Here is a 24,178-nt window from a genome sequence, read left to right as displayed (position 1 = left end):
TTTTATAAAATGCTACATTATAATAAACACGATTGTTATTTGATCGTAACACTACAGCAAAAATCGTTTAATCGCAATACTAATTCAAAACGAAATTAATAGTCATTCGCAACTCTACTTTAAAAACGCGAAAATTACAACGCAACTCTAATTCAACCCGTTATTAATCAATCGTAACACTAATGCAAAATCGCGATTTGCCCATGATGACTGGATCAACGTTGGACCAGCATGCAAATTGGCCAAAACGATACAACATATACTACGTATTACTAAAACGAGCACAATGACAAAGTAGTAACAATGACTTCCCATTCTTTGGATTCGGATAAAATCCAAAAGATGAGAAGCCATTCGTTGCAGCCCTCTTCGTGACAGTTTGTCGGGCCTCTTCGGTCTTCCTCCTTCGGGCGCAATGCCCGCTGAAACTTAAATCTAGGCTCGAGATTCACTAATCGCAAATCAAAGAAAAAATAAAAAAAAAGGGACTAAATCGCGAAAGCTAAGTGCACATGGACGACCAACGATCGTAATGATCATTCTCCGAACATGTACAGAATCTCGAGCGCAACGTTCGTTTCGAAAACAAATCACGACCGCGACCGCGAAATTCGAAAAATCGATGAGCAAAGCCAGAGACGAATGGCATTGTTCTCCATTCGTCTCAACTTCACCCTCGATTTTTCAAATTTTATTCCCTGAAACAGATTGTCACGCGAAAACGCGCCTACCCGATCAGAGACTGTGACAACCTGCCCGGCCCTACCTACTTATAATTAACAGACATACCAGAAGTATACTACCTATCCTACCTAACTCTATATTTAAAAGATGGCAAAACAGGCACACCAACACACTCATTCCACGATTCTCACGCATAATACCCGGGCGCAAAAGCCTACACTAGGAAAACGTCCCGGGACGTCTCCGACACCCGGGCTTGGCACACTACTCGCACACTCTAACTTTACGTACCATTTTCCTGAAATCGACTGACGATGGCTAGCGACCATTGCGTGAAACGCGATCTCAAAAACGCGTGTATATACATTTTAATTCTATATTTCTGAATATTTATGAATATGTAATGTTTTCTAAAATATTAGTGTTTAGTCACCAGACTAAACGGTATCATTATTGTCAATGTAATCAAAATTGTATAATTATTGTAATTTGAGATTAAAGATTAATAATCTTGCTATTTATTATTATTTATTATTCGCAATACTTAATTGCCATTTTTACTACTTTCGTAAATTTTTATTGTAAATTGTGATTGAATAATGAAAGAAATAGTAAATTGGAACGACGCAATTCCACAGCCTAACACACACACACACAATGTGGAAAGTACGTCGTGCACGATACACTAACGCATCGTCAGTCGCTAAAAATTTGTATTAACTTATGAACTAGGTCATCATACCCATTGCCTCTCCTTCACTCAAGTAACACCTGGGCACGTGAGTGAGTTCCTGGCAATGAACATGGAAAGGGTTAAACCTGAAAATCCTGAGCTAAAAATATTAATATATCCATTTTGTATCTAACGAGCTAATATTCTTTGATTTTGCATTATAAATATATATATATATATATTAAATTATCTTATTATATTTCAATCTATTTGTGACTCTATATATTTATCTTTCATTTTATTAATTGCATAAATTATTGAATTTTTCATATTGAATTTAAAAAAGAATTTAAAAAAGAATTCATTGTAATTTTTCATTGTAATAAATGTTAATAGAAATACCCTCAGGCGATTCCTTCATCAGAGCATATTTTCAAAGTCACAAGAATAACATTCAAATCTTATTGCTCTGATTCTAAAATCTGCCTGTCGCGAAATGTCTTCTTGCACAAAATTTAATTCATATTTGTACGGAGAAAATTGAATTTTATTTATCTACAAGTGTTGCAAGTCATATTGAAATTATATATAATTATTATATGAAAATCACAATAATCAAATTGATCAAATAACTTGAAATATTACTCTGAAGAATTTTGAATTCATTCCAAAAATTTCAAACTAATTATCGTATCATGCTAATACAATAATTATTATATGTTTTGGCAGAAAATTTACAAAATCGCTAAATATTATTAATCAAAAACGCGATGCATAAGAAGACTCTAGCCTGAACTAATAAATCACAAAAGAAATAATTGTTACTACTCACGGGTATTATAAATAAATACCCGCGATCATTGTGCTCGTGCAAAATTCTACGTATACAACCAGTCACTCGTGTCGATTCGGATCTCTCATCCTACGACATGATTGAGCGACCAGAGGAACCAAAAACCATGCGACTCACCATACGATGCGACGAACGGCTTCGCTGTGTTCTGACCTAGAAGTCATCGAGAAGAAGGCTGCCATCAGGTAGGAGGAGGAAAGAAATCTATGACAAAACAACATAATTTAAAACACGATTCTGATTATTTGAAATAATTATTTGAAATATCAAACTATTAGATTACAATATATAACAATGATATGTATTGAAATTCTAATTAACTTTTATTTAAAAAAATAAAAATTTTGGTAGTAAAAAATAATTACCTCTTCGCGTGATGGATGATCGCCTTATTCTCTTGAGAGAAGCACTGACTTTACTCTGTACCGAAAACGAATATTTGTAAAAACAAAATAAAAATAAGAAACTAATAACGCGTCCGTATAAATTAATCGGCGAACAAACACTGATTCTATCTTCGCGATCCTTTGTTTATTCTAATTAAATTTAATCAGAGCTATTGTGCTCTAAAAAATGTTAAAAATACTACTGACGAAGCAAACACTGATTCTATTAACCGCATTGCGCGCGGTCACAAATATTTTTTAAGATTAAATATTATCCAAGAAAAGCTTTCATGAAGAGCAGATTATCAGCATCTGTAATAAAACGTGAAATATTGTATGTAATTTTTTCTTACAAATATAACATTACAAATATAACAGTTATCTAAAATCTCGCGATAGTAAAAAAAAATGAAATTTTAATATAAAATCTAAAAAGTGAGAATCTAATGATTTTCCTTACCTCTTCGCGTGATGGATGATCGCCTTATTCTCTTGAGAGAAGCACTGACTTTACTCTGTACCGAAAACGAATATTTGTAAAAACAAAATAAAAATAAGAAACTAATAACGCGTCCGTATAAATTAATCGGCGAAAAAACACTGATTCTATCTTCGCGATTCTTTGTTTATTCTAAATAAATTTAATCAGAGCTATTGTGCTCTAAAAAATATTAAAAATACTACTGACGAAGCAAACACTGATTCTATTAACCGCATTGCGCGCGGTCACAAATATTTTCTGAAATTAATATTAAATTAGTAATGGGGTGAGGACTAGAACAAGAAACAATATCTTTTTGATATTTTTCTTTTTCTTTTTCCTATCGAACATTTGTTCTTGAAAATACTGCTTTTTTATTTTAATTGGTTACGAATTGTGTATAAAAATGTTACCAATTGTTTATGAATATTTGAGATCCAATAAAACAAAATAAAAATTTATACATACGAAATGTAAAATTTTATCACGTCATCACGAAAGACATGGCGTCCATATTGGAATTTTTCCCGCCTTCGGAGATCTATCATGACACTACCAACTAAACCTGTACAAAAAGAAATCAAAACTTCTAAATAAATGAATAAAATGTATGAAATTAAATTACGTTAAAGTCACAAGATCACAACAATCAAATCAAATAAAAACTCACCTAAGTTATCTTATTAAATTCGACACTTGAATTATATGATGAATAAGGAACTCAAAATGATTTGAGTTGTCAAAGAATTATCTATTCTAATGATTAAATATTGAATAAAGATATTTTCAATTAAATACAAATGTATAAATGAAGAAAAAAAATAATTATAAAAAGAATAATATTAAAATATTACGCACTAAATAGAATACACGTCTCGAGAAAATTTCTAACTTCTAATCCCTACGACGAATCAACGAATAATGTCTCTTCGCGCTTCGCTTCTGCGCATTGAAATAATAACAAGGAGAGGGGATACGTTCGACAAGTCGAAACATGTTTGGACACGAATCCAATTTCTTGGAAGCACAATGTTATAAGGATTGTTTCTAGCCTCGAGCAAAATACAAACGATAGATCAAAAAAAGTAAACAGTAAACACACACGCGAGACGTTGCACACGATATATACGTATGTATATTCGGAAAAATATACGACCTTGAATAATTCCATTTCACGAAATGATACGAATCGTAAAAATTTCTTTTAATACGACTAAAATGATAAAAAATAAAGATCAAGAATGTAAAATAAACGTATACAATAAAAATTATATTAAAAAAAACCGATATACCATTTCTGTCTCGAAATATTTCGATACCGAGACTATTCGTAATGACGCAGTAGACGCCAAATGAACAATCGAAGAAAAAGACACAAAAAGACACAAAACACTAATTAATTTTGTTTTCACTACACTGAATGGATTATTTAAAAACTAAATTAGCAATAATTCATAAATTTGGAAGTAATAACAGTAAAATAATTTACTTCATAATCCGAATTTGCGACGATCCGTCCTCTTGTCACGATTTCCAACTGTAGACTGACGCCTGCGCACTATAATGCGCAAAATGATGCGCACTGATTCGTCTCGCGTCTCCAACAGAGCAACGTTCTGATTGGCTGGCGCATGACGCTTATTTATTCATTTTAAAACCGCGCGGAAAATTTAAATTTTATATAATATATATTACTTGTTTTTTACTCGTAACATTAGAATCCTGCAAAAATATATTAATTAGAAATATAACAAATTTATTAATATAATTATTAATTTAAAAAATTATTAAATTGAATAAAACATTATAGTATAAAGAAAGAATTTAATATGAAGATTAATCAAATTTAAAATAAAAAAAAAAAACAAGAAAGAAATTTAAGAAAAAAACTTAAATAAATTCATAAAAAAATTCATAAAAATTGCAAAAATGAAAAGATTATAAAACATAACATAGTATAACACAGTGTAAAATTAAATTTATTATAATTAAAACAGAAAGATTCAATTTAATTTTAAAATAAATAAATTTAAGACATTAAATTAAAAAATAAAAGGAGCAATGTAACATAAATATCAAATATCAAATATTAAACAGAAAATCTTAAAACACAAAAAAATATTTAACATAACAATTAATTGAATTTGAAAAAACAAAAAAATTATTTAATGTTCAATTATTTAAATTATTTAAGCTTCAAAGAGATTAGAAAAGACAAATAAGATATTTTATAATTATTCATAATTAAACAAAATCTGAAGAGAATTGAAATATAAAACAAGATTAACATAAAAGTTAAATAAATATAAAAAATTTCAAGAATATAAATAAAATTCAACACATATTATATTAATTGAATTGGAAAAATGTTTATAAAAAAATAAAAAAATTATAATACATAAATAATGAATAAAATACAAAAAAAGAAAATAACATAAAAATTATTTGACTGTTATAAAATAAAAAGAGATTAAAATATAAAAGAGAACAATTTAACCTCAAAGTTAAAAAGATCTAAATCTAAAAATCTAAAGCATTAAAAAAAAATTTAACACAAATGTTAAAATAGAAATATATTGAATTAGAATATATATAAACATATATGTAAAATTTAATATCATATATTTGCAAAATTTAATTGTCTTGTGTAAACATTTTTTTTCTTTTTTTGATTTAAGTAATACTTCTGTTAAATACTTTTCTTATTTTTACAGTATATTTATTTTTAAATTTTTAAACTTTGAGATTAATTCAATTCTTCTACTGTGTTTCAATCCTTTTTACTTTGCAACAATTAATTTTTATATTATATTTTCTTTTCATGATTTATTCATTATTTATATATTACAATAATTAAATTCTTCTCTTATATGTTTGCAATATATGAAAGAATTTAATCTTATAATATAAAAATAATGAATAAATATACAAACATAAGAAGAGAATATAATATACAACTCAACTATTATAAAACAAAAAAAAATTGTAACATAGAATTGTAAATCTAATAAAGAAGAACAAATTAATTAATCTTGAAGTTGGCAAAGTCTAAAAAGAACTAAAACGTAATAATTAGTAATTATTAGAGAGTAAATCTAATAAAGCTACAACATATAAAAAAAGAATTTAACATTTTAAATTTTGCTATATTTTATTTAAATGTTTTTGTATTATCTAGATTAGGATAACACTTGTGTTAAATATTTCTCTTTATGTTTTAGTTCTTTTAGATTTTCTTTATTTTGAGATTAAATTCTTCTCCTATGTTTCCAATTCTTTCTACTTTATAATAACTATACTATATTTTCTTTTTATATTTTATTCATTATTTATGTATTACAATGTTAAATTCTTGCATTATATGTTGCAACATATGAAAGAATTTAATCTTATAATATAAAAATAATGAATGAGTATACAAACATAAGAAGAAAATATAATATAGAAGTTAACTATTATAAAACAAAAAAAAAATTGGAACATAGAAGAAATTAATTAATCTTGAAGTTGGCAAAGTCTAAAAGAACTAAAACATAATAATTAGTAATTATTAGAGAGTAAATCTAATAAAGCTACAACATATAAAAAAGAATTTAACATTTTAAATTTTACTATGTTTTATTTAAATATTTTTGTATTATCTAGATTAGGATAACACTTGTGTTAAATATTTCTCTTTATGTTTTAGTTCTTTTAGATTTTCTTTATTTTGAGATTAAATTCTTCTCCTATGTTTCCAATTCTTTCTACTTTATAATAACTATACTATATTTTCTTTTTATATTTTATTCATTATTTATGTATTACAATGTTAAATTCTTGCATTATATGTTGCAACATATGAAAGAATTTAATCTTATAATATAAAAATAATGAATAAATATACAAACATAAGAAGAGAATATAATATAGAAGTTAACTATTATAAAACAAAAAAAAATTGTAACATAGAACAAATTAATTAATCTTGAAGTTGGCAAAGTCTAAAAAGAACTAAAACGTAATAATTAGTAATTATTAGAGAGTAAATCTAATAAAGCTACAACATATAAAAAAAGAATTTAATATTTTAAATTTTGCTATGTTTTATTTAAATGTTTTTATATTATCTAGATTAGGATAACACTTGTGTTAAATATTTTGTTTTAGTTATTTTAGATTTTCTTTATTTTGAGATTAAATTCTTCTCCTATGTTTCCATTCTTTCTAGTTTATAATAATTATATTATATTTCCTTTTTATATTTTATTCATTATTTATGTATTACAATGTTAAATTCTTGCCTTATATGTTGCAACATATGAAAGAATTTAATCTTATAATATAAAAATAATGAATGAGTATACAAACATAAGAAGAGATTATAATATAGAAGTTAACTATTATAAAACAAAAAAAAAATTGGAACATAGAAGAACAAATTAATTAATCTTGAAGTTGGCAAAGTCTAAAAAGAACTAAAACATAATAATTAATAATTATTAGAGTAAATCTAGTAAAACTACAACATATAAAAAAAGAATTTAACATTTTAAATTTTGCTATGTTTTATTTAAATGTTTTTATATTATCTAGATTAGGATAACACTTGTGTTAAATATTTTATGTTTTAGTTCTTTTGGATTTTCTTTATTTTAAGATTAAATTCTTCTCCTATGTTTCCATTCTCTCTACATTATAATAATTATATTATATTTCCTTTTATGTTTTATGTTTTATTCATTATTTATGTATTACAATGTTAAATTCTTGCCTTATATGTTGCAACATATGAAAGAATTTAATCTTATAATATAAAAATAATGAATGAGTATACAAACATAAGAAGAGATTATAATATAGAAGTTAACTATTATAAAACAAAAAAATTGGAACATAGAAGAACAAATTAATTAATCTTGAAGTTGGCAAAGTCTAAAAAGAACTAAAACATAATAATTAATAATTATTAGAGTAAATCTAGTAAAACTACAACATATAAAAAAAGAATTTAACATTTTAAATTTTGCTATGTTTTATTTAAATGTTTTTATATTATCTGGATTAGGATAACACTTGTGTTAAATATTTCTCTTTATGTTTTAGTTCTTTTGGATTTTCTTTATTTTAAGATTAAATTCTTCTCCTATGTTTCTATTCTTTCTACTTTATAATAATTATATTATATTCCCTTTTTATGTTTTATTCACTATTTATGTATTACAATGTTAAATTCTTGCCTTATATGTTGCAACATATGAAAGAATTTAATCTTATAATATAAAAATAATGAATGAGTATACAAACATAAGAAGAGATTATAATATAGAAGTTAACTATTATAAAACAAAAAAAAATTGGAACATAGAAGAAATTAATTAATCTTGAAGTTGGCAAAGTCTAAAAGAACTAAAACGTAATAATTAGTAATTATTAGAGAGTAAATCTAATAAAGCTACAACATATAAAAAAAGAATTTAATATTTTAAATTTTGCTATGTTTTATTTAAATATTTTTGTATTATCTAGATTAGGATAACACTTGTGTTAAATATTTTGTTTTAGTTATTTTAGATTTTCTTTATTTTGAGATTAAATTCTTCTCCTATGTTTCCATTCTTTCTAGTTTATAATAATTATATTATATTTTCTTTTTATATTTTATTCATTATTTATGTATTACAATGTTAAATTCTTGCCTTATATGTTGCAACATATGAAAGAATTTAATCTTATAATATAAAAATAATGAATGAGTATACAAACATAAGAAGAGATTATAATATAGAAGTTAACTATTATAAAACAAAAAAAAAATTGGAACATAGAAGAACAAATTAATTAATCTTGAAGTTGGCAAAGTCTAAAAGAACTAAAACATAATAATTAATAATTATTAGAGTAAATCTAGTAAAACTACAACATATAAAAAAAGAATTTAACATTTTAAATTTTGCTATGTTTTATTTAAATGTTTTTATATTATCTGGATTAGGATAACACTTGTGTTAAATATTTCTCTTTATGTTTTAGTTCTTTTGGATTTTCTTTATTTTAAGATTAAATTCTTCTCCTATGTTTCTATTCTTTCTACTTTATAATAATTATATTATATTCCCTTTTTATGTTTTATTCACTATTTATGTATTACAATGTTTAATTCTTGCCTTATATGTTGCAACATATGAAAGAATTTAATCTTATAATATAAAAATAATGAATGAGTATACAAACATAAGAAGAGATTATAATATAGAAGTTAACTATTATAAAACAAAAAAAAAATTGGAACATAGAAGAACAAATTAATTAATCTTGAAGTTGGCAAAGTCTAAAAAGAACTAAAACATAATAATTAATAATTATTAGAGTAAATCTAGTAAAACTACAACATATAAAAAAAGAATTTAACATTTTAAATTTTGCTATGTTTTATTTAAATGTTTTTATATTATCTGGATTAGGATAACACTTGTGTTAAATATTTCTCTTTATGTTTTAGTTCTTTTGGATTTTCTTTATTTTAAGATTAAATTCTTCTCCTATGTTTCTATTCTTTCTACTTTATAATAATTATATTATATTCCCTTTTTATGTTTTATTCACTATTTATGTATTACAATGTTAAATTCTTGCCTTATATGTTGCAACATATGAAAGAATTTAATCTTATAATATAAAAATAATGAATGAGTATACAAACATAAGAAGAGAATATAATATAGAAGTTAACTATTATAAAACAAAAAAAAATTGTAACATAGAAGAACAAATTAATTAATCTTGAAGTTGGCAAAGTCTAAAAAGAACTAAAACATAATAATTAATAATTATTAGAGTAAATCTAGTAAAACTACAACATATAAAAAAAGAATTTAACATTTTAAATTTTGCTATGTTTTATTTAAATGTTTTTATATTATCTAGATTAGGATAACACTTGTGTTAAATATTTCTCTTTATGTTTTAGTTCTTTTGGATTTTCTTTATTTTAAGATTAAATTCTTCTCCTATGTTTCTATTCTTTCTACTTTATAATAATTATATTATATTCCCTTTTTATGTTTTATTCACTATTTATGTATTACAATGTTTAATTCTTGCCTTATATGTTGCAACATATGAAAGAATTTAATCTTATAATATAAAAATAATGAATGAGTATACAAACATAAGAAGAGATTATAATATAGAAGTTAACTATTATAAAACAAAAAAAAAATTGGAACATAGAAGAACAAATTAATTAATCTTGAAGTTGGCAAAGTCTAAAAAGAACTAAAACATAATAATTAATAATTATTAGAGTAAATCTAGTAAAACTACAACATATAAAAAAAGAATTTAACATTTTAAATTTTGCTATGTTTTATTTAAATGTTTTTATATTATCTGGATTAGGATAACACTTGTGTTAAATATTTCTCTTTATGTTTTAGTTCTTTTGGATTTTCTTTATTTTAAGATTAAATTCTTCTCCTATGTTTCTATTCTTTCTACTTTATAATAATTATATTATATTCCCTTTTTATGTTTTATTCACTATTTATGTATTACAATGTTAAATTCTTGCCTTATATGTTGCAACATATGAAAGAATTTAATCTTATAATATAAAAATAATGAATGAGTATACAAACATAAGAAGAGATTATAATATAGAAGTTAACTATTATAAAACAAAAAAAAAATTGGAACATAGAAGAACAAATTAATTAATCTTGAAGTTGGCAAAGTCTAAAAAGAACTAAAACATAATAATTAATAATTATTAGAGTAAATCTAGTAAAACTACAACATATAAAAAAGAATTTAACATTTTAAATTTTGCTATGTTTTATTTAAATGTTTTTATATTATCTAGATTAGGATAACACTTGTGTTAAATATTTCTCTTTATGTTTTAGTTCTTTTGGATTTTCTTTATTTTAAGATTAAATTCTTCTCCTATGTTTCTATTCTTTCTACTTTATAATAATTATATTATATTCCCTTTTTATGTTTTATTCATTATTTATGTATTACAATGTTAAATTCTTCCTTATATGTTGCAACATATGAAAGAATTTAATCTTATAATATAAAAATAATGAATAAATATACAAACATAAGAAGAGAATATAATATAGAAGTTCTTTATTTTAAAATAATAAAAATTAAAATATAGAAGTAGAAAATAATTCATCTTAATTAAAATGATCAAAAAAACTATATATATATATATATATATATATATATATATATATATATATAAATTTAATAAGATATCTTACTTAAATAAAATTTTTATTATAATCAAAGATAGAGAAAGGGATAAGGAAAGGAAAGAGATGTTATATGAAATATGAATCCTCTTCAATTGATCCTATGGTAAAATCTGAAACAAATCAAACTATAAAGAATTAGTAAAATTATTATTATTCAATTAATAATAAACTTAAAGTTTTAATCACTTTTCTATAATTCATGTTATAGAAAAAGATTAAAAATTCTCTTTTCAATCATATATTTGAGATGATAATAAATATTAAAATATACAACTGGTACTCCTTGAATTAATTTATCTGAAACAAATTAATTTACTGAATTATTAATAATAAAAAAATTGATAGCTGAAAAAGAAAATATATTATACATAAGAATTGTTTTATAATTTTAATAATTGAATGAAATTATTATTTTTAAATTTTACAAAAATTAATAATTTAATTAATTTTTAAAATTCTACTTTTTCATTCAATTAGTAATAATTGAATAAAATTATTATTTTTTGAATTTTTGAAAAGAAAAATAAAAATAATACATATAATATCCGATTAAATAAATCAAAGATAGAAAATTTTAATATTCTAATATGAAGATAAGAAAGAAAACCACATGATTATATTGAAATCATGTATGATTCATTTTTAATATAAATGCAAAATATTTTTGCAAAATTTTGTAAAAATAAAAATCAAGATCATGAATTTCAATTTATGCAAATGGTAATTCGAATATTCATAAAATTCTACTTTTAAAATAAGGAACAGTAGAAATATTAAAATGAAAAAAAAATTTAGAATCTAATCGTATATTCATATATATTATATTTTTAATAGCTTATGCATGTTATTTATTAAACTTTATTATTACAATTTCAATATCAATAATAAATATATTAAAATTGTAATTGTTAGTTCTCAGAAGTTTAAAAATAACCTTTACAAAAAAACAGATACGTTATAGCAGTATTTTCTTTAACAAATGGCATATGGAACAAAGGATGCTGAAAAGAAATGAGTTTAGTAGCTTGAAGAGCCACTAAAATAAAAATATTTTCCACTCAATGTAAATCCGAACAAACCGTGAGTGGAATATTCATTTTATATCGCAACGCTAATAAACTAATCTTTATGAAAGATCAATCGCGATGAGTGCTTTATTATATTTGCAAAATAAATTAATTTACAATTTACAAAAAAAAAAAAAAAAATTGGAAAATTCCCGGAAATAGATCGAAATAGATAATTTTAATTCTTTACGGAATACTACTCTACGCACTCAAATTTAAATATACGCAACACTAATGACGAGAAATCCGGTGCAGCTTGCACTTGAAAGCAGCTGTGTTGTATTATCACCCCCTTGTGCAGCTTTCTTAGCTTGCATTAGGTGATTCAGCAGTCGGCTTCCACAATTCAAGTGGAAGAAAATTGGGCATTATGTAGACGCAACACTACTTACAAAACGCGATTATTTATTTACGCAACACTATTAACAAAACGCGATTATTCATCATCGCAACACTAATTTGAACATGAATTTAATAAAAATTAAACAGAAATAAATTAGAATCTAATATCTTTGTAATTTTTAATTAAAGTTTGAACAAAAAAAAATTTAAGAATAATCTTATTGAATATTTTATAAAATGCTACATTATAATAAACACGATTGTTATTTGATCGTAACACTACAGCAAAAATCGTTTAATCGCAATACTAATTCAAAACGAAATTAATAGTCATTCGCAACTCTACTTTAAAAACGCGAAAATTACAACGCAACTCTAATTCAACCCGTTATTAATCAATCGTAACACTAATGCAAAATCGCGATTTGCCCATGATGACTGGATCAACGTTGGACCAGCATGCAAATTGGCCAAAACGATACAACATATACTACGTATTACTAAAACGAGCACAATGACAAAGTAGTAACAATGACTTCCCATTCTTTGGATTCGGATAAAATCCAAAAGATGAGAAGCCATTCGTTGCAGCCCTCTTCGTGACAGTTTGTCGGGCCTCTTCGGTCTTCCTCCTTCGGGCGCAATGCCCGCTGAAACTTAAATCTAGGCTCGAGATTCACTAATCGCAAATCAAAGAAAAAATAAAAAAGGGACTAAATCGCGAAAGCTAAGTGCACATGGACGACCAACGATCGTAATGATCATTCTCCGAACATGTACAGAATCTCGAGCGCAACGTTCGTTTCGAAAACAAATCACGACCGCGACCGCGAAATTCGAAAAATCGATGAGCAAAGCCAGAGACGAATGGCATTGTTCTCCATTCGTCTCAACTTCACCCTCGATTTTTCAAATTTTATTCCCTGAAACAGATTGTCACGCGAAAACGCGCCTACCCGATCAGAGACTGTGACAACCTGCCCGGCCCTACCTACTTATAATTAACAGACATACCAGAAGTATACTACCTATCCTACCTAACTCTATATTTAAAAGATGGCAAAACAGGCACACCAACACACTCATTCCACGATTCTCACGCATAATACCCGGGCGCAAAAGCCTACACTAGGAAAACGTCCCGGGACGTCTCCGACACCCGGGCTTGGCACACTACTCGCACACTCTAACTTTACGTACCATTTTCCTGAAATCGACTGACGATGGCTAGCGACCATTGCGTGAAACGCGATCTCAAAAACGCGTGTATATACATTTTAATTCTATATTTCTGAATATTTATGAATATGTAATGTTTTCTAAAATATTAGTGTTTAGTCACCAGACTAAACGGTATCATTATTGTCAATGTAATCAAAATTGTATAATTATTGTAATTTGAGATTAAAGATTAATAATCTTGCTATTTATTATTATTTATTATTCGCAATACTTAATTGCCATTTTTACTACTTTCGTAAATTTTTATTGTAAATTGTGATTGAATAATGAAAGAAATAGTAAATTGGAACGACGCAATTCCACAGCCTAACCACACACACACACACAATGTGGAAAGTACGTCGTGCACGATACACTAACGCATCGTCAGTCGCTAAAAATTTGTATTAACTTATGAACTAGGTCATCATACCCATTGCCTCTCCTTCACTCAAGTAACACCTGGGCACGTGAGTGAGTTCCTGGCAATGAACATGGAAAGGGTTAAACCTGAAAATCCTGAGCTAAAAACTATTAATATATCCATTTTGTATCTAACGAGCTAATATTCTTTGATTTTGCATTATAAATATATATATATATATATTAAATTATCTTATTATATTTCAATCTATTTGTGACTCTATATATTTATCTTTCATTTTATTAATTGCATAAATTATTGAATTTTTCATATTGAATTTAAAAAAGAATTTAAAAAAGAATTCATTGTAATTTTTCATTGTAATAAATGTTAATAGAAATACCCTCAGGCGATTCCTTCATCAGAGCATATTTTCAAAGTCACAAGAATAACATTCAAATCTTATTGCTCTGATTCTAAAATCTGCCTGTCGCGAAATGTCTTCTTGCACAAAATTTAATTCATATTTGTACGGAGAAAATTGAATTTTATTTATCTACAAGTGTTGCAAGTCATATTGAAATTATATATAATTATTATATGAAAATCACAATAATCAAATTGATCAAATAACTTGAAATATTACTCTGAAGAATTTTGAATTCATTCCAAAAATTTCAAACTAATTATCGTATCATGCTAATACAATAATTATTATATGTTTTGGCAGAAAATTTACAAAATCGCTAAATATTATTAATCAAAAACGCGATGCATAAGAAGACTCTAGCCTGAACTAATAAATCACAAAAGAAATAATTGTTACTACTCACGGGTATTATAAATAAATACCCGCGATCATTGTGCTCGTGCAAAATTCTACGTATACAACCAGTCACTCGTGTCGATTCGGATCTCTCATCCTACGACATGATTGAGCGACCAGAGGAACCAAAAACCATGCGACTCACCATACGATGCGACGAACGGCTTCGCTGTGTTCTGACCTAGAAGTCATCGAGAAGAAGGCTGCCATCAGGTAGGAGGAGGAAAGAAATCTATGACAAAACAACATAATTTAAAACACGATTCTGATTATTTGAAATAATTATTTGAAATATCAAACTATTAGATTACAATATATAACAATGATATGTATTGAAATTCTAATTAACTTTTATTTAAAAAAATAAAAATTTTGGTAGTAAAAAATAATTACCTCTTCGCGTGATGGATGATCGCCTTATTCTCTTGAGAGAAGCACTGACTTTACTCTGTACCGAAAACGAATATTTGTAAAAACAAAATAAAAATAAGAAACTAATAACGCGTCCGTATAAATTAATCGGCGAACAAATACTGATTCTATCTTCGCGATCCTTTGTTTATTCTAATTAAATTTAATCAGAGCTATTGTGCTCTAAAAAATGTTAAAAATACTACTGACGAAGCAAACACTGATTCTATTAACCGCATTGCGCGCGGTCACAAATATTTTTTAAGATTAAATATTATCCAAGAAAAGCTTTCATGAAGAGCAGATTATCAGCATCTGTAATAAAACGTGAAATATTGTATGTAATTTTTCTTACAAATATAACAGTTATCTAAAATCTCGCGATAGTAAAAAAAAATGAAATTTTAATATAAAATCTAAAAAGTGAGAATCTAATGATTTTCCTTACCTCTTCGCGTGATGGATGATCGCCTTATTCTCTTGAGAGAAGCACTGACTTTACTCTGTACCGAAAACGAATATTTGTAAAAACAAAATAAAAATAAGAAACTAATAACGCGTCCGTATAAATTAATCGGCGAAAAAACACTGATTCTATCTTCGCGATTCTTTGTTTATTCTAAATAAATTTAATCAGAGCTATTGTGCTCTAAAAAATATTAAAAATACTACTGACGAAGCAAACACTGATTCTATTAACCGCATTGCGCGCGGTCACAAATATTTTCTGAAATTAATATTAAATTAGTAATGGGGTGAGGACTAGAACAAGAAACAATATCTTTTGATATTTTTCTTCTTCTTTCCTATCGAACATTTGTTCTTGAAAATACTGCTTTTTTATTTTAATTGGTTACGAATTGTGTATAAAAATGTTACCAATTGTTTATGAATATTTGAGATCCAATAAAACAAAATAAAAATTTATACATACGAAATGTAAAATTTTATCACGTCATCACGAAAGACATGGCGTCCATATTGGAATTTTTCCCGCCTTCGGAGATCTATCATGACACTACCAACTAAACCTGTACAAAAAGAAATCAAAACTTCTAAATAAATGAATAAAATGTATGAAATTAAATTACGTTAAAGTCACAAGATCACAACAATCAAATCAAATAAAAACTCACCTAAGTTATCTTATTAAATTCGACACTTGAATTATATGATGAATAAGGAACTCAAAATGATTTGAGTTGTCAAAGAATTATCTATTCTAATGATTAAATATTGAATAAAGATATTTTCAATTAAATACAAATGTATAAATGAAGAAAAAAAATAATTATAAAAAGAATAATATTAAAATATTACGCACTAAATAGAATACACATCTCGAGAAAATTTCTAACTTCTAATCCCTACGACGAATCAACGAATAATGTCTCTTCGCGCTTCGCTTCTGCGCATTGAAATAATAACAAGGAGAGGGGATACGTTCGACAAGTCGAAACATGTTTGGACACGAATCCAATTTCTTGGAAGCACAATGTTATAAGGATTGTTTCTAGCCTCGAGCAAAATACAAACGATAGATCAAAAAAGTAAACAGTAAACACACACGCGAGACGTTGCACACGATATATACGTATGTATATTCGGAAAAATATACGACCTTGAATAATTCCATTTCACAAAATGATACGAATCGTAAAAATTTCTTTTAATACGACTAAAATGATAAAAATAAAGATCAAGAATGTAAAATAAACGTATACAATAAAAATTATATTAAAAAAACCGATATACCATTTCAAATTCTGTCTCGAAATATTTCGATACCGAGACTATTCGTAATGACGCAGTAGACGCCAAATGAACAATCGAAGAAAAAGACACAAAAAGACACAAAACACTAATTAATTTTGTTTTCACTACACTGAATGGATTATTTAAAAACTAAATTAGCAATAATTCATAAATTTGGAAGTAATAACAGTAAAATAATTTACTTCATAATCCGAATTTGCGACGATCCGTCCTCTTGTCACGATTTCCAACTGTAGACTGACGCCTGCGCACTATAATGCGCAAAATGATGCGCACTGATTCGTCTCGCGTCTCCAACAGAGCAACGTTCTGATTGGCTGGCGCATGACGCTTATTTATTCATTTTAAAACCGCGCGGAAAATTTAAATTTTATATAATATATATTACTTGTTTTTTACTCGTAACATTAGAATCCTGCAAAAATATATTAATTAGAAATATAACAAATTTATTAATATAATTATTAATTTAAAAATTATTAAATTGAATATAACGTTATAGTATAAAGAAAGAATTTAATATGAAGATTAATCAAATTTAAAATAAAAAAAAAAAACAAGAAAGAAATTTAAGAAAAAAACTTAAATAAATTCATAAAAAAATTCATAAAAATTGCAAAAATGAAAAGATTATAAAACATAACATAGTATAACACAGTGTAAAATTAAATTTATTATAATTAAAACAGAAAGATTCAATTTAATTTTAAAATAAATAAATTTAAGACATTAAATTAAAAAAATAAAAGGGAGCAATGTAACATAAATATCAAATATCAAATATTAAACAGAAAATCTTAAAACACAAAAAAATATTTAACATAACAATTAATTGAATTTGAAAAACAAAAAAATTATTTAATGTTCAATTATTTAAATTATTTAAGCTTCAAAGAGATTAGAAAAGAAATAAGATATTTTATACTCAATTAAACAAAATCTGAAGAGAATTGAAATATAAAACAAGATTAACATAAAAGTTAAATAAATATAAAAAATTTCAAGAATATAAATAAAATTCAACACATATTATATTAATTGAATTGGAAAAATGTTTATAAAAAAATAAAAAAATTATAATACATAAATAATGAATAAAATACAAAAAAAGAAAATAACATAAAAATTATTTGACTGTTATAAAATAAAAAGAGATTAAAATATAAAAGAGAACAATTTAACCTCAAAGTTAAAAAAGATCTAAATCTAAAAATCTAAAGCATTAAAAAAAAATTTAACACAAATGTTAAAATAGAAATATATTGAATTAGAATATATATAAACATATATGTAAAATTTAATATCATATATTTGCAAAATTTAATTATCTTGTGTAAACATTTTTTTTCTTTTTTTGATTTAAGTAATACTTCTGTTAAATACTTTTCTTATTTTTACATTATATTTATTTTTTAAATTTTTTAAACTTTGAGATTAATTCAATTCTTCTACTGTGTTTCAATCCTTTTTACTTTGCAACAATTAATTTTTATATTATATTTTCTTTTCATGATTTATTCATTATTTATATATTACAATAATTAAATTCTTCTCTTATATGTTTGCAATATATGAAAGAATTTAATCTTATAATATAAAAATAATGAATAAATATACAAACATAAGAAGAGAATATAATATACAACTCAACTATTATAAAACAAAAAAATTATAACATAGAATTGTAAATCTAATAAAGAAGAACAAATTAATTAATCTTGAAGTTGGCAAAGTCTAAAAAGAACTAAAACGTAATAATTAGTAATTATTAGAGAGTAAATCTAATAAAGCTACAACATATAAAAAAAGAATTTAACATTTTAAATTTTGTTATGTTTTATTTAAATGTTTTTGTATTATCTAGATTAGGATAACACTTGTGTTAAATATTTCTCTTTATGTTTTAGTTCTTTTAGATTTTCTTTATTTTGAGATTAAATTCTTCTCCTATGTTTCCAATTCTTTCTACTTTATAATAACTATACTATATTTTCTTTTTATATTTTATTCATTATTTATGTATTACAATGTTAAATTCTTGCATTATATGTTGCAACATATGAAAGAATTTAATCTTATAATATAAAAATAATGAATAAATATACAAACATAAGAAGAGAATATAATATACAACTCAACTATTATAAAACAAAAAAAAATTGTAACATAGAAGAACAAATTAATTAATCTTGAAGTTGGCAAAGTCTAAAAAGAACTAAAACATAATAATTAATAATTATTAGAGTAAATCTAGTAAAACTACAACATATAAAAAAAGAATTTAACATTTTAAATTTTGCTATGTTTTATTTAAATGTTTTTATATTATCTGGATTAGGATAACACTTGTGTTAAATATTTCTCTTTATGTTTTAGTTCTTTTGGATTTTCTTTATTTTAAGATTAAATTCTTCTCCTATGTTTCTATTCTTTCTACTTTATAATAATTATATTATATTCCCTTTTTATGTTTTATTCACTATTTATGTATTACAATGTTTAATTCTTGCCTTATATGTTGCAACATATGAAAGAATTTAATCTTATAATATAAAAATAATGAATGAGTATACAAACATAAGAAGAGATTATAATATAGAAGTTAACTATTATAAAACAAAAAAATTGGAACATAGAAGAACAAATTAATTAATCTTGAAGTTGGCAAAGTCTAAAAGAACTAAAACATAATAATTAATAATTATTAGAGTAAATCTAGTAAAACTACAACATATAAAAAAAGAATTTAACATTTTAAATTTTGCTATGTTTTATTTAAATGTTTTTATATTATCTGGATTAGGATAACACTTGTGTTAAATATTTCTCTTTATGTTTTAGTTCTTTTGGATTTTCTTTATTTTAAGATTAAATTCTTCTCCTATGTTTCTATTCTTTCTACTTTATAATAATTATATTATATTCCTTTTTATGTTTTATTCACTATTTATGTATTACAATGTTAAATTCTTGCCTTATATGTTGCAACATATGAAAGAATTTAATCTTATAATATAAAAATAATGAATGAGTATACAAACATAAGAAGAGATTATACTATAGAAGTTAACTATTATAAAACAAAAAAAAATTGGAACATAGAAGAACAAATTAATTAATCTTGAAGTTGGCAAAATCTAAAAAGAACTAAAACATAATAATTAATAATTATTAGAGTAAATCTAGTAAAACTACAACATATAAAAAGAATTTAACATTTTAAATTTTGCTATGTTTTATTTAAATGTTTTTATATTATCTAGATTAGGATAACACTTGTGTTAAATATTTCTCTTTATGTTTTAGTTCTTTTGGATTTTCTTTATTTTAAGATTAAATTCTTCTCCTATGTTTCTATTCTTTCTACTTTATAATAATTATATTATATTCCTTTTTATGTTTTATTCATTATTTATGTATTACAATGTTAAATTCTTCCCTTATATGTTGCAACATATGAAAGAACTTAATCTTATAATATAAAAATAATGAATAAATATACAAACATAAGAAGAGAATATAATATAGAAGTTCTTTATTTTAAAATAATAAAAATTAAAATATAGAAGTAGAAAATAATTCATCTTAATTAAAATGATCAAAAAAAAAAACTATATATATATATATATATATATATATATATATATATATATATATATATATAAATTTAATAAGATATCTTACTTAAATAAAATTTTTGTTATAATCAAAGATAGAGAAAGGGATAAGGAAAGGGAAAGAGATGTTATATGAAATATGAATCCTCTTCAATTGATCCTATGGTAAAACCTGAAACAAATCAAACTATAAAGAATTAGTAAAATTATTATTATTCAATTAATAATAAACTTAAAGTTTTAATCACTTTTCTATAATTCATGTTATAGAAAAAAGATTAAAAATTCTCTTTTCAATCATATATTTGAGATGATAATAAATATTAAAATATACAACTGGTACTCCTTGAATTAATTTATCTGAAACAAATTAATTTACTGAATTATTAATAATAAAAAAATTGATAGCTGAAAAGAAAATATATTATACATAAGAATTGTTTTATAATTTTAATAATTGAATGAAATTATTATTTTTAAATTTTACAAAAATTAATAATTTAATTAATTTTTTAAAATTCTACTTTTTCATTCAATTAGTAATAATTGAATAAAATTATTATTTTTTGAATTTTTGAAAAGAAAAATAAAAATAATACATATAATATCCGATTAAATAAATCAAAGATAGAAAATTTTAATATTCTAATATGAAGATAAGAAAGAAAACCACATGATTATATTGAAATCATGTATGATTCATTTTTTAATATAAATGCAAAATATTTTTTGCAAAATTTTGTAAAAAATAAAAATCAAGATCATGAATTTCAATTTATGCAAATGGTAATTCGAATATTCATAAAATTCTACTTTTAAAATAAGGAACAGTAGAAATATTAAAATGAAAAAAAAATTTAGAATCTAATCGTATATTCATATATATTATATTTTTAATAGCTTATGCATGTTATTTATTAAACTTTATTATTACAATTTCAATATCAATAATAAATATATTAAAATTGTAATTGTTAGTTCTCAGAAGTTTAAAAATAACCTTTACAAAAAAAAACAGATACGTTATAGCAGTATTTTCTTTAACAAATGGCATATGGAACAAAGGATGCTGAAAAAGAAATGAGTTTAGTAGCTTGAAGAGCCACTAAAATAAAAATATTTTCCACTCAATGTAAATCCGAACAAACCGTGAGTGGAATATTCATTTTATATCGCAACGCTAATAAACTAATCTTTATGAAAGATCAATCGCGATGAGTGCTTTATTATATTTGCAAAATAAATTAATTTACAATTTACAAAAAAAAAAAAAAAAATTGGAAAATTCCCGGAAATAGATCGAAATAGATAATTTTAATTCTTTACGGAATACTACTCTACGCACTCAAATTTAAATATACGCAACACTAATGACGAGAAATCCGGTGCAGCTTGCACTTGAAAGCAGCTGTGTTGTATTATCACCCCCTTGTGCAGCTTTCTTAGCTTGCATTAGGTGATTCAGCAGTCGGCTTCCACAATTCAAGTGGAAGAAAATTGGGCATTATGTAGACGCAACACTACTTACAAAACGCGATTATTTATTTACGCAACACTATTAACAAAACGCGATTATTCATCATCGCAACACTAATTTTGAACATGAATTTAATAAAAATTAAACAGAAATAAATTAGAATCTAATATCTTTGTAATTTTTAATTAAAGTTTGAACAAAAAAAAATTTAAGAATAATCTTATTGAATATTTTATAAAATGCTACATTATAATAAACACGATTGTTATTTGATCGTAACACTACAGCAAAAATCGTTTAATCGCAATACTAATTCAAAACGAAATTAATAGTCATTCGCAACTCTACTTTAAAAACGCGAAAATTACAACGCAACTCTAATTCAACCCGTTATTAATCAATCGTAACACTAATGCAAAATCGCGATTTGCCCATGATGACTGGATCAACGTTGGACCAGCATGCAAATTGGCCAAAACGATACAACATATACTACGTATTACTAAAACGAGCACAATGACAAAGTAGTAACAATGACTTCCCATTCTTTGGATTCGGATAAAATCCAAAAGATGAGAAGCCATTCGTTGCAGCCCTCTTCGTGACAGTTTGTCGGGCCTCTTCGGTCTTCCTCCTTCGGGCGCAATGCCCGCTGAAACTTAAATCTAGGCTCGAAATTCACTAATCGCAAATCAAAGAAAAAAATAAAAAAGGGACTAAATCGCGAAAGCTAAGTGCACATGGACGACCAACGATCGTAATGATCATTCTCCGAACATGTACAGAATCTCGAGCGCAACGTTCGTTTCGAAAACAAATCACGACCGCGACCGCGAAATTCGAAAAATCGATGAGCAAAGCCAGAGACGAATGGCATTGTTCTCCATTCGTCTCAACTTCACCCTCGATTTTTCAAATTTTATTCCCTGAAACAGATTGTCACGCGAAAACGCGCCTACCCGATCAGAGACTGTGACAACCTGCCCGGCCCTACCTACTTATAATTAACAGACATACCAGAAGTATACTACCTATCCTACCTAACTCTATATTTAAAAGATGGCAAAACAGGCACACCAACACACTCATTCCACGATTCTCACGCATAATACCCGGGCGCAAAAGCCTACACTAGGGAAAACGTCCCGGGACGTCTCCGACACCCGGGCTTGGCACACTACTCGCACACTCTAACTTTACGTACCATTTTCCTGAAATCGACTGACGATGGCTAGCGACCATTGCGTGAAACGCGATCTCAAAAACGCGTGTATATACATTTTAATTCTATATTTCTGAATATTTATGAATATGTAATGTTTTCTAAAATATTAGTGTTTAGTCACCAGACTAAACGGTATCATTATTGTCAATGTAATCAAAATTGTATAATTATTGTAATTTGAGATTAAAGATTAATAATCTTGCTATTTATTATTATTTATTATTCGCAATACTTAATTGCCATTTTTACTACTTTCGTAAATTTTTATTGTAAATTGTGATTGAATAATGAAAGAAATAGTAAATTGGAACGACGCAATTCCACAGCCTAACCACACACACACACACAATGTGGAAAGTACGTCGTGCACGATACACTAACGCATCGTCAGTCGCTAAAAAATTTGTATTAACTTATGAACTAGGTCATCATACCCATTGCCTCTCCTTCACTCAAGTAACACCTGGGCACGTGAGTGAGTTCCTGGCAATGAACATGGAAAGGGTTAAACCTGAAAATCCTGAGCTAA

At 25.1% G+C, this 24,178-nt stretch overlaps 1 long non-coding RNA gene across 2 annotated transcripts; it reads right to left on the bottom strand.

Moving 5' to 3' along the window:
- Positions 1–2,086: 2,086 nt before the first annotated feature.
- Positions 2,087–4,881, bottom strand: LOC107993047 (uncharacterized). 2 transcript variants are annotated; one of them, XR_001765036.3, is made up of 4 exons: positions 4,567–4,881; positions 3,057–3,642; positions 2,576–2,908; positions 2,087–2,414 (listed from the first exon to the last, which is right to left on the bottom strand). It is a non-coding gene; the product is annotated as an uncharacterized LOC107993047 (long non-coding RNA). The 2 variants fall into 2 exon arrangements; XR_009831674.1 differs by lacking the exon at positions 4,567–4,881 and having other exon boundaries at positions 3,057–4,355.
- Between the last annotated feature and the right edge of the window lie 19,297 nt (positions 4,882–24,178).

The sequence above is a fragment of the Apis cerana genome, linkage group LG10 (genome assembly GCF_029169275.1).
Source record: "Apis cerana isolate GH-2021 linkage group LG10, AcerK_1.0, whole genome shotgun sequence".
Lineage (NCBI taxonomy): Eukaryota > Metazoa > Arthropoda > Insecta > Hymenoptera > Apidae > Apis > Apis cerana.
The sequence above is the reverse complement of the archived record's forward strand: the minus strand, read 5'-3'. Positions and strand labels throughout refer to the sequence as shown.